The 19,224-nt window shown below is 42.3% G+C and overlaps 1 pseudogene; it reads left to right on the top strand.

The window, feature by feature from the left end:
- The window catches only part of LOC122792810, a 183,567-nt pseudogene extending 164,841 nt beyond the window's left edge, over positions 1-18,726 (top strand).
- The last annotated feature ends 498 nt before the right edge of the window (positions 18,727-19,224 follow it).

The raw sequence follows: 19,224 nt of genomic DNA, 5'->3' as shown, positions 1-19,224 counted from the left end.
TAATAACTGTCCCCCGGATTCAGTAATCTGCCATGTAGGACTAAACTAGTCCTGCACGTAAGCGGCAGTTTAAGAGGATGGCAGCTCGCCATGCATAATAATGAAGGCGTGCAGCTGGTGCTCCAAATCCTACACTGAGCGTGGATGAGTGCAGGGGGCATGCCTGAGAGCAGAATACTCAGAATAAACATGCCCCTGCAAAGTAGAACAGAGGAAAGTATAAATAAATGAGCGAAACCGCTCATAGGTGTCCGCATATCTCCACCAACAGTCCTCATGTGTTCAACAGCAACAGTACATTGAAATAAAATGAAGAAAACCTTGTATTTATCTTTTTAAAACCGCGAGTATAGCTAACCATATGTGCGTGGGTTTGCCCATCGCTTAATTAGCTGAAAAGGATGAAGAGGATAACAAGGAATATAGACGCAAATGAAGCAGCACAGCAATAGTGGAGTGGTTAGACCATCCACCTAATAAACAGGCATTCCCGGTTTGAGTTCCACTGCAGCACTTATTTTCCATGTGAAAACTGTATATGAACATATATTTACATCTTTATGCCATATAACCTACATAATAACATTTAAATGTGAACTGGAGTACAGCATGAAATGCACATGTGAAGTGTCAGTGTCATAATGAATAAGGCAATAGTAAGCAGGTTTAAGCAGAAATAAACAGTAGTAAGCATGTCTAATTGAGTTTGCATGGGGGTAAGCATTGCCTACACAGATTAAGCAAAGTAGAAGCTAACTGAGTGTAAGAAACTGTATCCGGGGGTTAGTAGTGCTTACCATCGCGCAAACCCATGCAAACCCGCTTACAACCACTTTAAAGTGCCTTAATCAGTCTGGATCCAACGGCCCATGTTCTGCCCAGCAACAAAATAAACTGCCTTTACAAGACTCAAACCCAGGACCCTGTACACTATTGTCACAGTAGTTAACCACTAAGCCATCATAGCAATCGATAAGTGAGATTAAGGCCATACATCCCATACACCCACATGAATTTAAATACATATAAAGCAATATGTGTGTGTGTGTATATATATATATATATATATATATATATATATATATATATATATATATATATATATATATATATATATATATATATATATATATATATATATACATATATATATATATATATATATATATATATATATATATACATATATACACATATATATATATGTATATATATATATATATATATATATATATATATATATATATATATATATATATATATATATATATATATATATATATATATATATATATATATATATATATATATATATATATATATATATATATATATATATATATATATATATATATATATATATATATATATATATATATATATATATATATATATATATATATATATATATATTATATATATATATGTGTGTGTGTGTGTGTGTGTGTGTGTGTGTGTGTGTGTGTGTGTGTGTGTGTGTGTGTGTAGATATACACAGATATATAGCTATGCTAGGAAACAGCACACAAGACTGACATATGTTCACAGGCTATGCCAATGGAAGTGAGGGACCCAAACACGAATCATGTAATACATATCATGACCCCCACCCAGCCGGACAGAGGAAACATACACACAAACCCACAGACAAAGTAAATAGTCCACTGCTCCCAAAACCACAGGCAGGATACAATTGCGGGGGGTACACAGTGGACCTATGAAATCTAATCTTGGAACACAGACAGGGCGTCCCTTGCGGGATGCCCCAAAAATTGACATATTATGGGAGGAAGCTGGGCGACGACCATTCTGGCCGGGGTGTGTACATACCTGGAATACAAGGGTGGTAAAGCCTGATGAGTCTTGGGTTGAGACAACGTACGACATGTGTCCCATGAAGTGGAGAGTGGGCAGCATGTAGTGGTGTGTTCAGACCCGGCCTGCACCCAGACTAAGGATGGGTGCTGTAGAGGCGGTGCGGGTGGGGGAACTATGGGTAGCTAGTTATGGGTCTACGTGTGCAGGTGTTGGCTGAAGTGGATCTATACAGACAGCCCCAGGGATGTAAGCAAAATTGTTCATTGGGCAGAGGCGTCACCCAATGAGCAGCTACACCCGCTATGAGTCCCACTGCAGCAAAGTCTAATCTACATGGCAAAGAACGGAATAATCAGATGTATATATGTAGTGGTATGTGTATATATATCTATCCATAGCTACATGGAGATATACCTCTCCCTCTCCATAGTACAAATGTATACATACAGAGACAGAATACATATACATACCTACATATAGATATATACATATGCAGACACCCATACATCCATATGTTGTTAGATATATATATATATATATATATATATATGTGTGTGTGTGTATATATATATATATATATATATATATATATATATATATATATATATATATATATATATATATATATTTATATATATATATATATATATATATATATATATATATATATACATATATGCATACAAATACAGATATATACATATGTATGTATATAGATATGTAGAAATATTTATATGTATATATGTGTGTAAACATACAGTTATAGATAGCTAGGATATTAATTGAATTATGTATTTAAATCACATCTGTTAACTGGGTATGTCTGGCTGAGCTTCTGGCTCATTTACAGCAGAGACCAGACCCAGGAGAAAAGCTCCTCAGGACTAGAAAATAATGTGTTAAATAGTAGCATACACCATATATGTATATATATATATATATATATATATATATATATATATATATATATATATATATATATATATATATATACACCAGTTAAGGATTACATATGTTCACAGGCCATGCCAATGGGGGTGGGGGTACAATCAACAAACGTGTAACACATAGCATCACCCCCCCCCAACTTAGACAGGTGAAACATACAAACACATGATACAAGTAAACACACCACTGCTTCCCAGACCACAGGCAGGATACTACCAGTGGGAGAGACCTGCCAAGTCTAATCATGAAACAAAGACATCAATGTCCCTTTTTGGACACCCCAAACATTTATGATAATCGGAGTCAGTCCCTGTAATGATTTATCCAACTAGGCTGTATACCTACACAGAGCATTAGGTTGTACAAGCCTGATGACCCATGGGTCGAGACAACGTACGACATGGGTCCCGACACATGGAGAGTGGGTAGTGTGTAGTGGTGTGGTTAGACCCCACCTGCACCCACAGTAAGGATGAGTGCTGTAGAGGAGGGCCAGGTAGGGGGAACTATGGGTATGCAATTATGGGCCTAGGCGTGCAGGTGTTGGCTGGTGCAGTTGTATTTGGACGATCCTGGGGATGTCAGTAATATTGCGAATTTGGCAGAGCTTATGCCCATACCTCTCAACCTCTAAGAGCTAAACCACTGGACAGAACCTAAACCGTTGGGGGGAACAAATAGGGACAGAAAGCACATATTTCACTTACAATCTTAGAAAGCTGATAGAATAATGGGTTATGCATTAGCATGACTCGTCTGAAGGATGTGGAGTCTTAAACCCAATTACTTGTCTATATTTAATGGGGCCAGTTCCCAGGTATTTGCCAGACAGGTGCAGATTGTAAGAGGAACACATAAATATTATGAAGCAAACTCTGGACAGGCTGTGGATTCTGTACAGTTGACAGGCATGCTTACACCTAACGGGCAGCCATTCCCGATATGGGTTCCACCGCAGCACAGTCCAGTGTACATGGCAAAGGACGGTATAACAATATGTGTTGTTGCATTACCCACTACACAACACCTATGTGAACACATGGTTGCAACACCCAACTGTAGGCATGCAAGCCAATGTAATAGACATCACAAGGTATTATTGAAGTCCCCACCCCCACCCAGTGGTGTGAATGTCCAACTCAAACACCAAATGCAGTGCATATGCACAGATGCTGTTATAGACAACATGGCCAGCTGGGGACCTTCCCTGCAGCCATCCTGCTAATCCCTGCATAATCCCCATACTAACACCCCCCTTTGTGCCCCATGCACACCACATATGTATCAGCCCCTGTTCCATTCTTATTAATGTCTACTGGTACACGTAGGTGACACCCTCTTCCCCCACTATAATGCCAGTATCTGGAACCCTTAACCACATGTAGTATCAGAGCTGTCCCACAGGATGCATGTAACTAACACATGAAGGAACACCACAAGCACACCTGGAGCATCACAGGCTCACCACCTTGAGAAACCCTCCCTTCACCTCACACTCTATACCACTACATCAACTAGTGATACCGACACCTCTTGTCTTGCCTCACATACAAATCACAACATCCAACATACCTTCCCTATTGCTGCCCCATCCAATTATACCTATGGGCTACTATACAGTTACAATGTCACCCCCACTACCTACCTATTCCTTAGCTGTTTGCTTCTACTGTACCACACAGGTATGGAATAACTACACCTACCCCAGATACCTGCATGTAACCTATCCTGACCTGTGAAACAGGAATCCAACCTCACCTTAAACTGACCTTTGTCAACAGTCATACCTGACATACCTGACCTAAGCATGGATAATACTGACAGTTTAACGTAAACTAAGCATGATTAATGGAGGATGTAGCTATGCTATGTCTGTTACCCTTTATGAATGTGATCACCCCAGTATTAATTGGGATACGTATCTGGGGTCAATGTGGAGCTCTACACCCCAGGCCACCGCTGACAATGGACAAGCATACAGTCCGAGTGTCTTGGTTGACAGATGTGAACAAAATACACAACGTTGCACATGTGTATGCTAGAGCAAGCAGGTGTAAGCCTGTTTGCCCGCTGGTATGCAAGTACCACACTGATGAAACACTGTAGAGGCTAACTGAGGGCAAGACACTGCAACCATAGGTCAGTAATGCTGTGCTTCATGCAAACAAGTGCATACCCACCTACAAAATGTTCTACAGTGCCTTAGTCACTCTGTAGCCAACAGCTGTCATTGTGGCCATTAACAAAATAATCTGCACTGCCAGGTTGCAAACCCCCAACCCTGCACACTATAGAAGACATGAGTTCCACTAAGCCATGGCGGATACACATCTAGCTGCTGTGATCACAAACACATCATTCAGCACAGACATCCAACAGTATAGGAAATGTATATAAGTGTGTAGATTAATACCATAACACGTGTCCATTGCTCAACCACAGTATTATGAGCAGTCTATGTGTAGCACAGAGCAGTGCCTGTCCAATCATACTGTGAGAACAGTAGTCCTGCATAATACTGAAGGGAATAATGATATATGGTGCACACCGTGGGGGCATGTAAGCGTGCTTCATGCACAGTATGTCACACCTGTGGCATTGTTACCGTGGAACCAGGAGATGAGGCTGTCCAGGTGTGTGAGCAAACCGCTGCTACACAATACCCTGGCAGGATGCTACCAGTGGAAGAAACACTGTAGACCAGCTAGGTCAACTCTTGACACAACAACTGGTCCATCCCTGGCTGGATGAACTAACAGTTGTGGACCACATCAATGTCACCACCAGTATTGGAGGAGGAGCAGGGGAAGGCTGGAATGTATGTGGACTAAACGGATGAAGATCCTACAGACGCTTGGGTGGGGACAGTATACTGGTGGTGTACCGAGACATGCAGAGAGGGAAATGTGTGGAGGTGTAGTTTGGCAGGGCTATCAACCGGGGAATGGATGGATGCTGTGTACGTGGAGCTCAGGAGCCGGGGGAAGGGAACATGGGTATATCATTATGATAGACATATGCAAACAAAGCAAAACAGCAATAGTGTAGTGGCCAGAGCATCCGCACAATGCGCACACATTCCTGGGTCAAGTCCCACTGCTGCACATCCTATTTTCCATGTGATATCCGTATGTTAACTTCATTGTGCTGTATAACCTACTAAGTAACATTTATATTTGCACAGGAGTACTGCCTTAAATGCACATATGAAGTGTCATACTGACTAAAGCACTAGTAAGCATGTGTATGCGCATAACAGCAGTAGTACGCATGGATATGCAGTTGTAAGTGTGTGTACGTGTATTCACGTGGGGGTAAGCATTGCCTAGATAGATTGAGCTAAGTAGATGCTAGCTGAGTGTAAGGTAATGCAACCCGAGCTTAGCATTGCTTAGCTCTGGGCATACATGCGCACACCCACGTACGACCGCTCAAATGTCCTTAACTCACTCTGTATCCGACAGTTGGTGTTCTGCCCTGAAACACAATATACAGCCTGTGGAAAGGCCACACCCAGGATGCTGCACATCATACACTATGTGATTTACCATTAAATCATGACAGATGTACATAACCACTCATTCCACATACATATCATCCAGCACAATCAGTCAACAGCACAGGGAATACACCACACAACCACTTAATGCATGAATCACGGACATAGTGTGCCATAATGTGGGTACATATAGGGATATTTGTCATATCCTGCTCTAATACACTTCAAACATTGCAAGTTACATAGTAATATGTGGTAGAACACATATATTGCTGGAGATGATACGTCTGAAACACGTACGTGTCGGCATCAATGACTGACCTCAGTCCTAAGGTCGTCCATGTCAATTGCCAAGAGAATGAGGTACAGGCCACACATATAGGCCGAACATGCATGGACATATGGACAGCCATCTGTTAATGTAGAGAGTTAGACAGCTATTGGTATCTATATATATATATATATATATATATATATATATATATATATATATATGTGTGTATTTATATGTATGTATGTATGACTCACAAATAACCATGCAACAGCAATCATACAGAGATAGATTAATATGTTCAGTGTATATATATATATATATATATATATATATATATATATATATATATATACATATATATATATATATATATACATATATATATAGATATATATATATATTTATATGGATGCATACACATAGCTAGAGCTATATTACTGTCCATTTCTATCCCTCTATATATGGGGTTGTAACATATGTACTTATGCAGATATACATAAATATATATATATATATATATATATATATATATATATATATATATATATATATATATATATATATATATATATACATATCTATATATATATATGTATATACAGATAGACATGTGTATATGATTTCCACATGAGAACAGACTCCTGGCCCACTCCATACTACATAACAGACCATGAGCACAGTTAATGGGGGTGAGGGAACACATGAGGGACACCTGGTAATTACTGTAATGTAATCCCTCTCAGCCCTAATGGATATGCTGTGCATTCCAATATCCAGCACATGCAGTACTTGACAGCAGGACCCACCACAACACAGCTACAATGCTCCAACAGTTTTCTCTGATACCTGTACATGTCAGGCCAATATCTGTAACATATCATGAAAATACACCATTGTACCGTAGGGAATGTACTATGTTGAAGGGCTACACATTACAACGGTACAGATATGCACACACATACATACATTGACAATCATGTGCAGGTATATATATATATATATATATATATATATATATATATATATATATATATATATATATATATATATATATATATATATGATATATGGGATATATGGGTACATACACATATACACAGACAAAGGGTATTAGTAGCCATATATGTGTAGCAGTAGTGTGGACATACAGGGTACAATGTATATCCCCAGCCACAAGCCCTGTAACCGGTACCTGTGAGATGTGTGGTGTGACAACCAGCCCCACAAAGGGGATACTTACATTGCACATATACCCACTCACAATTCAAAGGACATGACACGACACACAGGTATGTATACGCAGACAACCTTTATTTATGTACCATACAATAATGTATGCCATTACTGACAGAACATGGTTGTTTATGTATATAACCAGTGATGGATGCAAGGCCCACACAAAAGAGTCGATGCAGACAGTGCGGGTATATATCAAACTATGGTGTCCAGGCTAAGCCCTACAATTCGTACAACAGTTGACAACGGATTTGCCTGAAGGATACGTAACAGTCAACAATATCAGATGTAGTTCAGCAGCCTCCAATTACACCCTGTAGTCAAGGCCTAGGAGACATTCTTTACTTGTGCTAATGTCAATGTATCTGTCACATGTATAGTCCATGGCCAACAAATGTTGTGGGTGTTCATGCTACGACTGGGATGATAGTAGGAATTTTAGCAGTGGTTAATTATAGGCCATTACCTAACAACCCATACCCGTATCACAGCAGGACAAAGGCTGCCATATATGTGGTGGACAAAGGCAGGAATGCAGGGCCATACCCGCAATATTGCAGTAACACACCCTGGAACATGCTGGTGTTACAGAATGTGTTGCTACATACCCTTATGCAGGAATGCGACATCAGGTACACAAATGGATATAGCCATTTACTGCTAGCATGCAACACACACACTGCCATTGTAATATCTGACACAGGACCTGTGTGGTGGACAGACAACACATGATAGGCACACCTCTATCCAGCTAGAGGATAGGCCCACAGTAGTGAGCTATGCAGACAGATTGCCATCCAAGGTAAACTAGTATGTATATATATATATATATATATATATATATATATATATATATATATATACACACACACACACACACACACACACACACACACACACACACACACACACACACACACACACACACACACACACACACACACACACAAACACACACATCCTGTAACACCAGTACTATGCAAAGCATTACACCACTCTACCCACAGTCTGTCTGTATGTCCTGATCCCCCTACGTATATGTGGCTGCCCTGTGTGTGCAGGTTCTCCTGTAAGAGGTATTGCTACCTGCTGTCTGTAGCATTGATGCCCACACACAGAAAGGATGTCCATCACACAGGGAATGTACAGGGAATACACCCATGTGATGTAGGGATTCATAGCGGGTAGTTGCCATGACAGTGGTAATTGGAAGTACTACACATGTGTACTCATAGATATATATATATATATATATATATATATATATATATATATATATATATATATATATATATGGCTATCTGGATACATACATGTCCATATCATCCCACCATATGTCCTGGATTTGAAATGTAGCCCTACCTCATCCCCTATAGTCCCAATGTAGTAGTGCAGGGGGATGTCTGTCATGTATAGCTGGTATATTAATAGACATTTGCTACTGTCATTGGGATTGTTGTCACAGACATGGTGTGTGTGTGTGTAGAAGGTGACATCTGCTCATAACATGTGTGCCATTGGCTACTGACAGACATCCTAAGGTTATCATGGTACAGTACCTGCATATATAGCAGGCTTGACACATGATGTAGGGATTCATAGTGGATGGTTGCCATGACAGTGGTAATTGGAAGTACTACACACGTGTACTCATATATATATATATATATATATATATATATATATATATATATATATATATATGGATATCTGGATATGTACATGTCCATATCGTCCCACCATATGTCCTGGACTTGAAGTGCAGCCCTACCCCATCCCCTATAGTCCCAACGTAGTAGTGCAGGGGGATGTCTGGTATGTATAGCTGGTATATTAAAAGACATTTGCTACTGTCATTGGGATTGTTGTCACAGACGTGGTGTGTGTGGAAGGTGACGTGCTCATAACATGTGTGCCATTGGCTACTGACAGACATCTTAAGGTTATCATGGTACAGTACCTGCATATATAGCATGTAGCATGACCACAACCAATGTGAACACAGCCACATGTGGTACTCTAGCATAATAGTACAGTATATGGACTATCTGTCCTACACCATCCTCATATGTGCCACACACAGACTGACCCTACATATACTGGGCTGCTATACAGTCCAGTCTGATGGCTGTCTGTGGTATGGGACATGTGTGTGTATGGCCCTACACACATGTAAGGTAATATGGTACCATACAGTGGGGCAGCATGTAACAACAGATAGAAGGGGAGCTAGAACAATGACATCTACCACAGTCTGTACACAGGCCATAGTACATATTAACAATACACGCACTGCTGACATTCAGCATCACTACACAGACCTCAGTACTGTACAAACATACACAGGATTTCCAGGGTATGGCATTAAGTGTAACCACTACTGTACATGATGTGTAGCACTCTGATAAATCACTGGCATGTTATCAGACATGTTGACACTATTTACGGTGTACAGCACATATGCACCCTTTCATGCATGACATATGTACAAAGGTTGAAGAGGTGTGGCTGACAGCACATACACATGGCCACTATAGACATGTTGCTGAGATACCCTCATTAATCTACCATTGTAATGGGGTTTTTTGCAACATATGTCCAATGAAGGATATGTAGTCAGTAACTGTCATGGCCTTCACCATCAACAGACTGCAATCCTCACACTACCTGATGCATTCCATGGATAGATGCATCATGGCTAACACATGACACCAAAGGCACAACACTGCCCAGTCTGCAGATGAGCCTGCAGATGGGGATTCCTGATATACATGGAACTGACATGGCAGGTATTGTGACATGTACGACAGGCATATCCAGACAAACACTGCTAATACAACATTACTCCATATGCAGTATAGCAGCACTTACAGTTCGTAGTCAGGTCAGGCACATCCCCCTCCTGTTTGTTGCACTCTTCCCACAGTGTGTGTTGTTACAGGTAAATCCCCAACCCATCTGAAATGCTGTTTGCCAAATGACAGTTCTAGCTCCTGCTCACAGTGACAGACAAGGGCCAACACCACCAGGATGTTCCCAGGTAGTGGAGTGCATTTCCATGCAATTGGCTATGGGAATGTTGCCACACCTGTTTCACATACAATTGGCTAGGGAAGGCCTGCAATTCATGCAGAGGCCATCAGATGATCATGAGCATCATGTTAAATACACATGCTGCTGCCTAAGCAATGCAGGTGTGGGCCTACACATCTGCCAGAGAGGGAGTGGGAGAGGCAGACAGAGGTGAATACATGTCAGGGAGGGGTGGGAGGGTAAAACCGACACATGATTGTGTCACACACCTACCAGCACAGGGTATCAAACACCCAACAGCTATGTAGTGCTATCACAGTCTGATGCTGTTATTGGATGCACCACATGGGTTAACTGGTGGGGAGCACTCAGAACATATATGTGATGGTGAGTGACATCTGCAACAGGGATACAGTAGATATACCATAGGTGACGTACATGTGCCTATCTGCATGAACAGGTGCCAGCATCAGTACAGGCACACTCACACATGGACACACACACATTAACACACTCATTAGGGCCAGGAGTTCAACCCATCACTAGTGGGATTGCCACAACACATCAATGTGCAGGGAACACCTGCACCACACAGGTTATACGGAGGTCGTATGGGCAGTGAGTATGAGGGGGTGCTAAACATAAGGCGGCATGCTTCACTGTACCTTGGGGGGAGTAGTGCATGTGGATTTGGACATACACACCATACAACACACACACACACACACAAACACACAGGTCCAGTTCGGACATACATGGGTGCATGTCTGCACGGGTGTGTGGTGGTCAACAGTGCCAGCAGGCTATACAAGGGTAGGCGATGGGTATACCTTGGCATCAGCACACATGACTATGGTCTTCATTGTGGCACAGACCTGTAGCTTCTGCATTTGCCCACCCAGGTTGGTACTGTGTCCGTCTACCAGGCACCTGGGTGACTATTGTGTGTGGCCAATGTTGTGCATCATTTGCCATGTATGTGTTCCCTAGTCCATGACTTGGATGGTGTCTGGGATGTGCACACCTCCCACATGCATGTACAGTGACATGTGGAACTGTACCTGGGGTGTCTGGCCCATGCTGTGAATACAACTTATCATCAGATGTGCCAGTCTTGCACACGTGTGGCAGGGAGTGGTACTGGTCAGCAGATTTACCCTGCACCCACATTGGCAGCATGCTAACAACATTTCCTGATGTCAGTGTCATCTGTTCATACAGGCCATGTTGTCAGACATGGTATGCCCATTGTGAGTCACATGTGAAGGCAGAGTGGGGTTGCTAACTGTGACTGGCAGGCCTTGATGTCACTAGTATGGGTATGGCTTTGCACCCCAGCCTCTCAGCCATTTACATTTGTTCTCCCTGTATGGTTGACATTGTGATATATAGTAGGGCCGTCATAAATGTAATTAGCAAAACCCCTCCAAATTGCCCACAGGTGTCACAGATTCACAACCACCTCTACACAGGATACGAGCTACACACACACACACACACACACACACACACACACACACACACACACACACACACACCTGTCATGTCTGGGAGTAGAACCCCTACTTAACCAGTTTACTACATTACAGCACTACGCAGTTATATTACATGCCACAGACATGACTGAAGTTCATCTTCCCCAATGGTGTATTTCACAATTAATGACATCAGCAGGGCTACCAAAGTAGGGCATTTGTAATGTACTGCGAGTGAGTAGCGTATAATGCATTGCTCCATACACAGAAACTGAGACACACATATCACATCCGGAACTGGCATGGATGGAGATGGAACAACTATCACCATTCTAAATCACACTACAGCAGTACACAGTTACAGAACATGCTACAGTGATTACTGGGCTATCAATTTCCAAGAGTGACATCAGCAGCCTTGGCAAGGTAGTGTATTTGTATTGTATGGAGTGTGAGCAGCCTAAAAAGCATTGCTCTCTACCCAGTCAGACACACACACACATGCACAAACACACACAGCTGGCAGGGCTGGGGTTTGAACACCTACCTAAGTAGTTTATCACACTACAGCAGTACACAGTTACAGGATGCGCCACGGCAATTACTGAATTATCATTTTCCCAGAGGTGTACTTCTAGATGAGTGACATCAGCAGCTTTAGGAAAGTAGTGTATTTGTATTGTATGGAGTGTGAGTAGCCTAAAAAGCATTGCTGTCTACCCAGTCAGACAAACACACACACACACAGACTCACACAGTTGCCAGGGCTGAGGTTCGAACACCTACCTAACTAGTTTATTACACTACAACAGTACACAGTTACAGGACGCGCCATGGCGATTAAAGGGCTATCATGTTCCCAGAGGTGTACTTCTAGGTGAGTGACATCAGCAGCCTTGCCTGTATTGCACGGAGTATGAGTAGCCTAACAAGCATTTCACTCTACACAGTCAGAGGCAGACAGGCACACACACAAACACACACTCACACAATTGACAGGTCTGGGGTTTGTACCACTACCTAACTACTCTGTCACTACAGCAGTACGCAGTTATGGGATGCAGCATGCATTTTGCTGAGCTAAAGCTCTAAAAAGGTGCAATTCACATTGGATGACCTCAGCAGACTTGTCATACTACTGCTATGGGGAGGGCAGTGTGCATGGCCCATAGCCCATTTATGTAGTGGTTGACATGCCACATGCGAGCACACATGGGGTTATATGTCACAGTTGCATGTATACAGTTACTAGATGGCTGCTTCCTTGTACAGTCTTGTTGTACAGCTGACACATACACCACATAGTCTGTCATGGTGACAGGTACTGCTGGCTGGTATCCGCAGTGGGTTACATCTGCACCTCATGTGTTGGGGGCCATTGGGCTGTGTGCCAGTTGGGACAGGTCTGCATGGCTCCTTGTCATGGTCACCCTCTTCCACACATCTATGCCTGTGCACTTGTGGCTTATTATAGTGTGTTGCCCTTACATATTTGTCTGCATTCCTATCCACTGTGTGTGCAAGGGAGGAGTGGTGCATACTGACATGTGTTCACACTGAGAACTGCAACTTCCAGATATGTCTGATCCACTGTTGTTTGCAGACATGGCCTTCATGTGTTTAATTGTGTGGGCATGCCTAGTATGACCTCTCAGTATGTTGTTGACTGACATTGCCTTCATTCCACTAAGTGTGTGAGCATGCCCAGTATGGGCATCTGTGTTGCATGTGTGGACCACGTCCAGGTTGTTTGTACTGCGGTGCTGACCTTTTGTTGTACACCAACAGGTAGCATGCTGTGTCTGCAGGGTATCCATTAGTGATTTTCCATTGACTGTTGCTACATTTCTGCATAGCGGGGGGAGACACCTGACTGTTTCTACTGTTGTACACAGGAGTGGGGGGCACACCCGACTGTTGCTCTATGTGTACGTTGGATGGGGGGGTGCACCTGACAGTTGTACACATTTGCTAGGACTGTACTGGTAAGTTAGGTACTCCGTTTCAGTCTGTAGTCTTACCTATCCTGCTGGCTAGGGCTTACCAGTGTAGTACAGATCCTAGCTTTGTTTACCTACATATTAGTGTCTAGCCTTCACAAGTTACATCTGACTGCCTGGCCTGCTGTGGTCTGTCTGTGTACGCCTAGTGGAGGGGTTAACCATACGGCACATTCGGAGGCCATAGTACAGCATTTGTTTGTGTTTGTCTTCACCTGTCCTACTGGCTGAGACTGTTGCTGGGTATGTGATCCTTCCTGATTGGTATGTGTGGCTCTTATGGACACTCCTGTCGTTCAGGTCATTCCCTGCAGTGGGTTTTGTCACCCTGTGTAGTGCTGGCTACTATGGTGACTCCAGTATGTATTACAGATCTCATGCTGCCACTATGGGTGTCTACTCTCTGCTGCCTTGACATCCGGCCACCCAATTCCCTTGCATTTCACATCCATACCATAGCTACAGGTAAAAACACATTCTACTCCATTTGACAATTGGTAGGTAGATTGAATTACCTTGAGGGTGTGCCGGACTTGAGGATGGTGCTGGAGGGCTGCCTATGTTGGATGCACATAGTACACTCCCTATACATGGCTGGGCACAGGTAGTGTCATGTTTGGCATCCCTTTTACTGTCTGTGCGAGTCAGAGGGAGGTGTCATTCCCTGGGGCCCTACTGTGTCAGTGCATATGCTATGCGTTGCCTCTTTGCCAAGGCCAGGGCATACTGGGCAAGCCTCCTTCTGCCTACTGTAGCAGGCTCAGTTTGTTCCTTCTCCGAGTCACTCTGTACCTGTACAGGCCTTGGCATTGGTGGGGGGCTATGTGGCTCTGCCCCATGCTGTTCCTGCTGCAGTGGTTTCCACAGGATCATATTGTGTAGCATAGCACATACCATTACTATTTGGTTACATGTAGCTGGTGAATACTGCAGTGCTCCACTGGATGTGTCCAGACACCAGAACCGTGACCTGAGCATCCCAAACACATGCTCAATTATATGTCTGGCCTGTGCGTGTGCATCACTATGGTGTTGTTGTTCAGGTGTGTGTGTATTTCTGATGGGTGTCATCAGCCACGGCTCCATTGGATACCCAGCATCCCCCACTAGGTGACCATAGCGGATGTCCACATTGGCAAATCCCTGTTTAGGCCTATGTGCATGCCATGCAAACAGAGTTCTCAAATATGCACAGAGCTGCTTTTTCCTGGTTTAACTTCCTTGTTCTTCCTGTACAACATGGTGCGCGGCACGCACACTCACTTACACTTTGTAAAGAGTGCTAGGCAGGTTTAGACACACCCCTGGCTTAGCTGTGCTATGCTAGGAGTGATCCCGAGCCACAGGTCTCCAATCCACTTACAGTATGCCTGACACCCCCCCATGATGTCACCTATATCCTAGTCTTGCACCCAGCTATTTATACTCTTACACTCTTGGGACCTGCCTCACACCCTGGGAAAGTCTGGGATTCACTAACCCTTCCCTCATTTGCATAGGGTTGCCTGCTAATGCATAGTTAGATGTCCCACACTGAGCCTCCCTCCTTAGCAACCATTACTCACTGGCCAGGTTGTCTTCTGACTGCCATTGACTTGCATGGCAGAATACTGATTTTAGTTAGAATGCTTATTTTAGGTTTATTTTATTAATTTCCCCTGATCCCCATTTGCTCTTCGCTGCCCTATGCTTAAGTAGGCGAGCTCGGCGAAAAGAAAATTAAAAGTTGTTTATTTATTTATTTTTTTTGCCTTTTGTAATGCCAATGGCCTTCGACTTGGACATTGACATGCTTCCTCAATGATATGCAACCTTTATTTTGAGCTGTCATAGCTCCGTTTTGTAGATTGCAGAACTGTACTCGGTTACTAACCGAGTACATTTCTGCACACTGCACTCATCCTGCACATATGGCTGCCAGCTTCCTGGATCACATATTACCCTCATTTGCATGATTTTCACCTGCAAATGAGGGTAATTTGCATACAGGAGCTCGGTCCGTGCAGGATTAGCCTAAAAGCTCACGTGCACGTCCCGGGAGCTTGTTCCAGGATCGCACGTCGGCCATATTGCCAAAAATAGCTCTTAAACTAATCCTGCATGCTATAAAGGGCTTTGTAAATCTGGGGGCTTTTCTTTTTACAATTATTTTGTATTGTAATTGTTATTTAATATTTGTATATTGTCACTTTGTCTTTACTTATGTTTGCCGAGGCTTTTCACTTCAAGTGTCCACTGAAAATGGGTTTGTTTTCAAAGTCAGTTGGACTAACCCGGTTAACAAATGTGAAATAAATAAATAAATAAATAAATAAATAAATAAAATACAATTTGTTATATAATCACAAATACAAGTTAAATGTTAATATGTGTGTGTATTCAAAGAAAAGTACTTGTGCTTAACTTCTTTGTGATAGCATGGATGGAAATGCAAAACAGACAGCTGCAAAAAAAGATCAAGCTTGCTGTCTTGAACAAAACTTATTATGAATGGAGATCTTTCTAAGCAAGACTGATGGCCATTTATTATTTAAGGGTTCCTACCAGCAAATGAGGCATTTGGTCGTAATTGTACAGGGAGAAAACAAATGGGTATTGTGTATGTATGTGTGCTTGTGTGTGTGTGTGCCTTATAAAAGTTTTACAAATATATTAAATATTGTTGAACTATGCATGACAGTTTCATCAGGAAGGGGATAATCTTAATTTCATAGGCTGGGATTCAGAAATGGCAGCCTTGAGCAGTAATTTATAGCACAAGAGACCAACCACTCAGAGTTGCACTTTCTGATTCAGAGACAGGCCCATAACAGTGTTTTTACATGATTAGCATAGTCACTGGAGTAGGCTGTCTCCATGCCCATACTACATGCTAATGAGAAATTTAGGTGAAGTGAATAATTAGCCATGTGTTCTTCCCATGAAATGCCTGTAGGAAGGGATTTATACAGCCATGTGATTCACTCTGCTCTGCAAATTAACATAGCTGGCTGTGTTAGTTAACCCCAACAAAATGCCATGCTCCCCCATTATTCTCATCGGGAGAGATTGTGCTGTAGGTATGTGTCAGGAAGTTTAGTGGTGAAGATGTGGTATGTGTGTGTAACTGTGTGTGATGGGGGGACTGAATGTATTTATGAGTGTGACAGAGAGAGGTGGTTGTCATGTAAAGTGTGTGTGTGTGTGTGTGTGTGTGTGTGTGTGTGTGTGTGTGTGTGTGTGTGTGTGTGTGTGTGTGTGTGTGTGTGTGTGTTTGTGTGTATGAGGATGTTCGTGAGTGTATATGTATGTGTGTGTGCAACTTTTCTCCATATGCGCGTGTCATTTAATGAGGGGTTGCCTATGTCAATGCACCACTGGTAGTTACTGGTGAAAAGTAGCAGCTCACACTGCTGGTATTTATACCAGTGTCAGACGTGCATATTAGAAAATAATAAGGTTTTCCTCACTGCAGCTTAACTTGCCTTCAGTCAAGAGTGTTGCAGGAGGTTGTTACATAGTTACTAGTGAAGTACCTATATTTCTGTCATCCTGGTGACTGTTGGAATTAATGGATTTAGTACTCATTCTCTGGTAACCCATGGCACTTTAAAGAGTGGAAAGGTGAAGATTTTTGCCATTAATGACATTTTCCCTGAAACAAAATACTTGGCCTATATGTTCAAGTATGATTCCGTTCATGGATGTTTTGTTGGTAAAGTTACAACAGAGAATGCAACTCATGATCAACAGATAAAAATCATTACTTCCATGAGCATGACCCAAGTAACATCAAATGGGTTGATGATGGTGCAGAGTACATTGTGGAGTCCATAAAAGTATTTACTTCATCAGAGAAGGCTTCTGCTCATCTGAAATGAGGTGCAAAAAGGGTTGTCAGAGTTGCTCCATCAGCTGTATCAGCAATGTTTGATTTTAGAGTGAATCATGGAAAGTATGATGACAGTCAGAAAATAGTAAGCAATGCCTCCTGCACTACCAGCTACCTGTCTCCCCTAGAAAAAGTTATCCATGATCACTTTGGTACTGTGGAAGGTCTGATGAAAACTGCCCATTCCTATACAGTCACTCAGAAAACTGCTGATAGCCCCTCTGTCAAAATGTGGTGCAAAGTAAGAGAGCTGCTGAGAATATCATTCCAGAATCCACAGCCAAGGCATTCAGCAAAGTTATTCCAAATCTAAAAGGGAAGCTGACTCGCATGACATTCTGTGTTGGAATATCCAAACCTTCAGTTGTGGGCTTGACCTGTTGATTGGAGAAAAATGCCTAGTATGAAAAAAAAATAAGCAAGTAATAAACAAAGCTGTTGAAGAATCAGTTAAAGGAGTTCTGGTATATGCAGATGAATAGGTTGACTTTAATGGAGATGATCCTTCTTCAGACTTTGATATCGAGGTTGGAATTGTTCTAAATGAACACATCACCAAGTTAGTGTCATAGTATACCAATGAATTTGTTCGCAGCCAGCATGTTGTACACTTGATGTCTTAGATGCATAGCAAGAAGTGACTTTGTCTTTCACAATATTTAGCACCCAGGAGTATTGGCAGATAACCAAGCCTTTTTATTTTAAGCTTTGCTTCTCCACCTTTGTACTTGTAAAATTCTTCATTAGGATATACTGTAGATGTGCTTTAAAATCGTAATACAACCTATGTAGTTGACCACCCTTGAAGACTATCACATTGCTAATACATACCTGAGAGTAGACCCAGTGGTCAGGGATTTGGGAATGCATTGTTACAATAACCTGGCCTTTTACCATCATGTGTCTACAGCACTCAGGCAATCATTCTATGTTGACTAGCTTATAAGCCAGGGTAAGCCATCTAGATTCCAGGATGTCATTGTTCCACTGTACTTGTCCCTCATTAGACCAATCACTGAGTACAATGTCCTCTTCAGTATGTACCTAGCAGACACATGCAACAACTGGAG

This window comes from Protopterus annectens, chromosome 2.part0 (assembly GCF_019279795.1).
Source record: "Protopterus annectens isolate FY-2018-M chromosome 2.part0, PAN1.0, whole genome shotgun sequence".
NCBI classification, from domain to species: Eukaryota; Metazoa; Chordata; order Ceratodontiformes; family Protopteridae; genus Protopterus; species Protopterus annectens.
The sequence above is the reverse complement of the archived record's forward strand: the minus strand, read 5'-3'. Positions and strand labels throughout refer to the sequence as shown.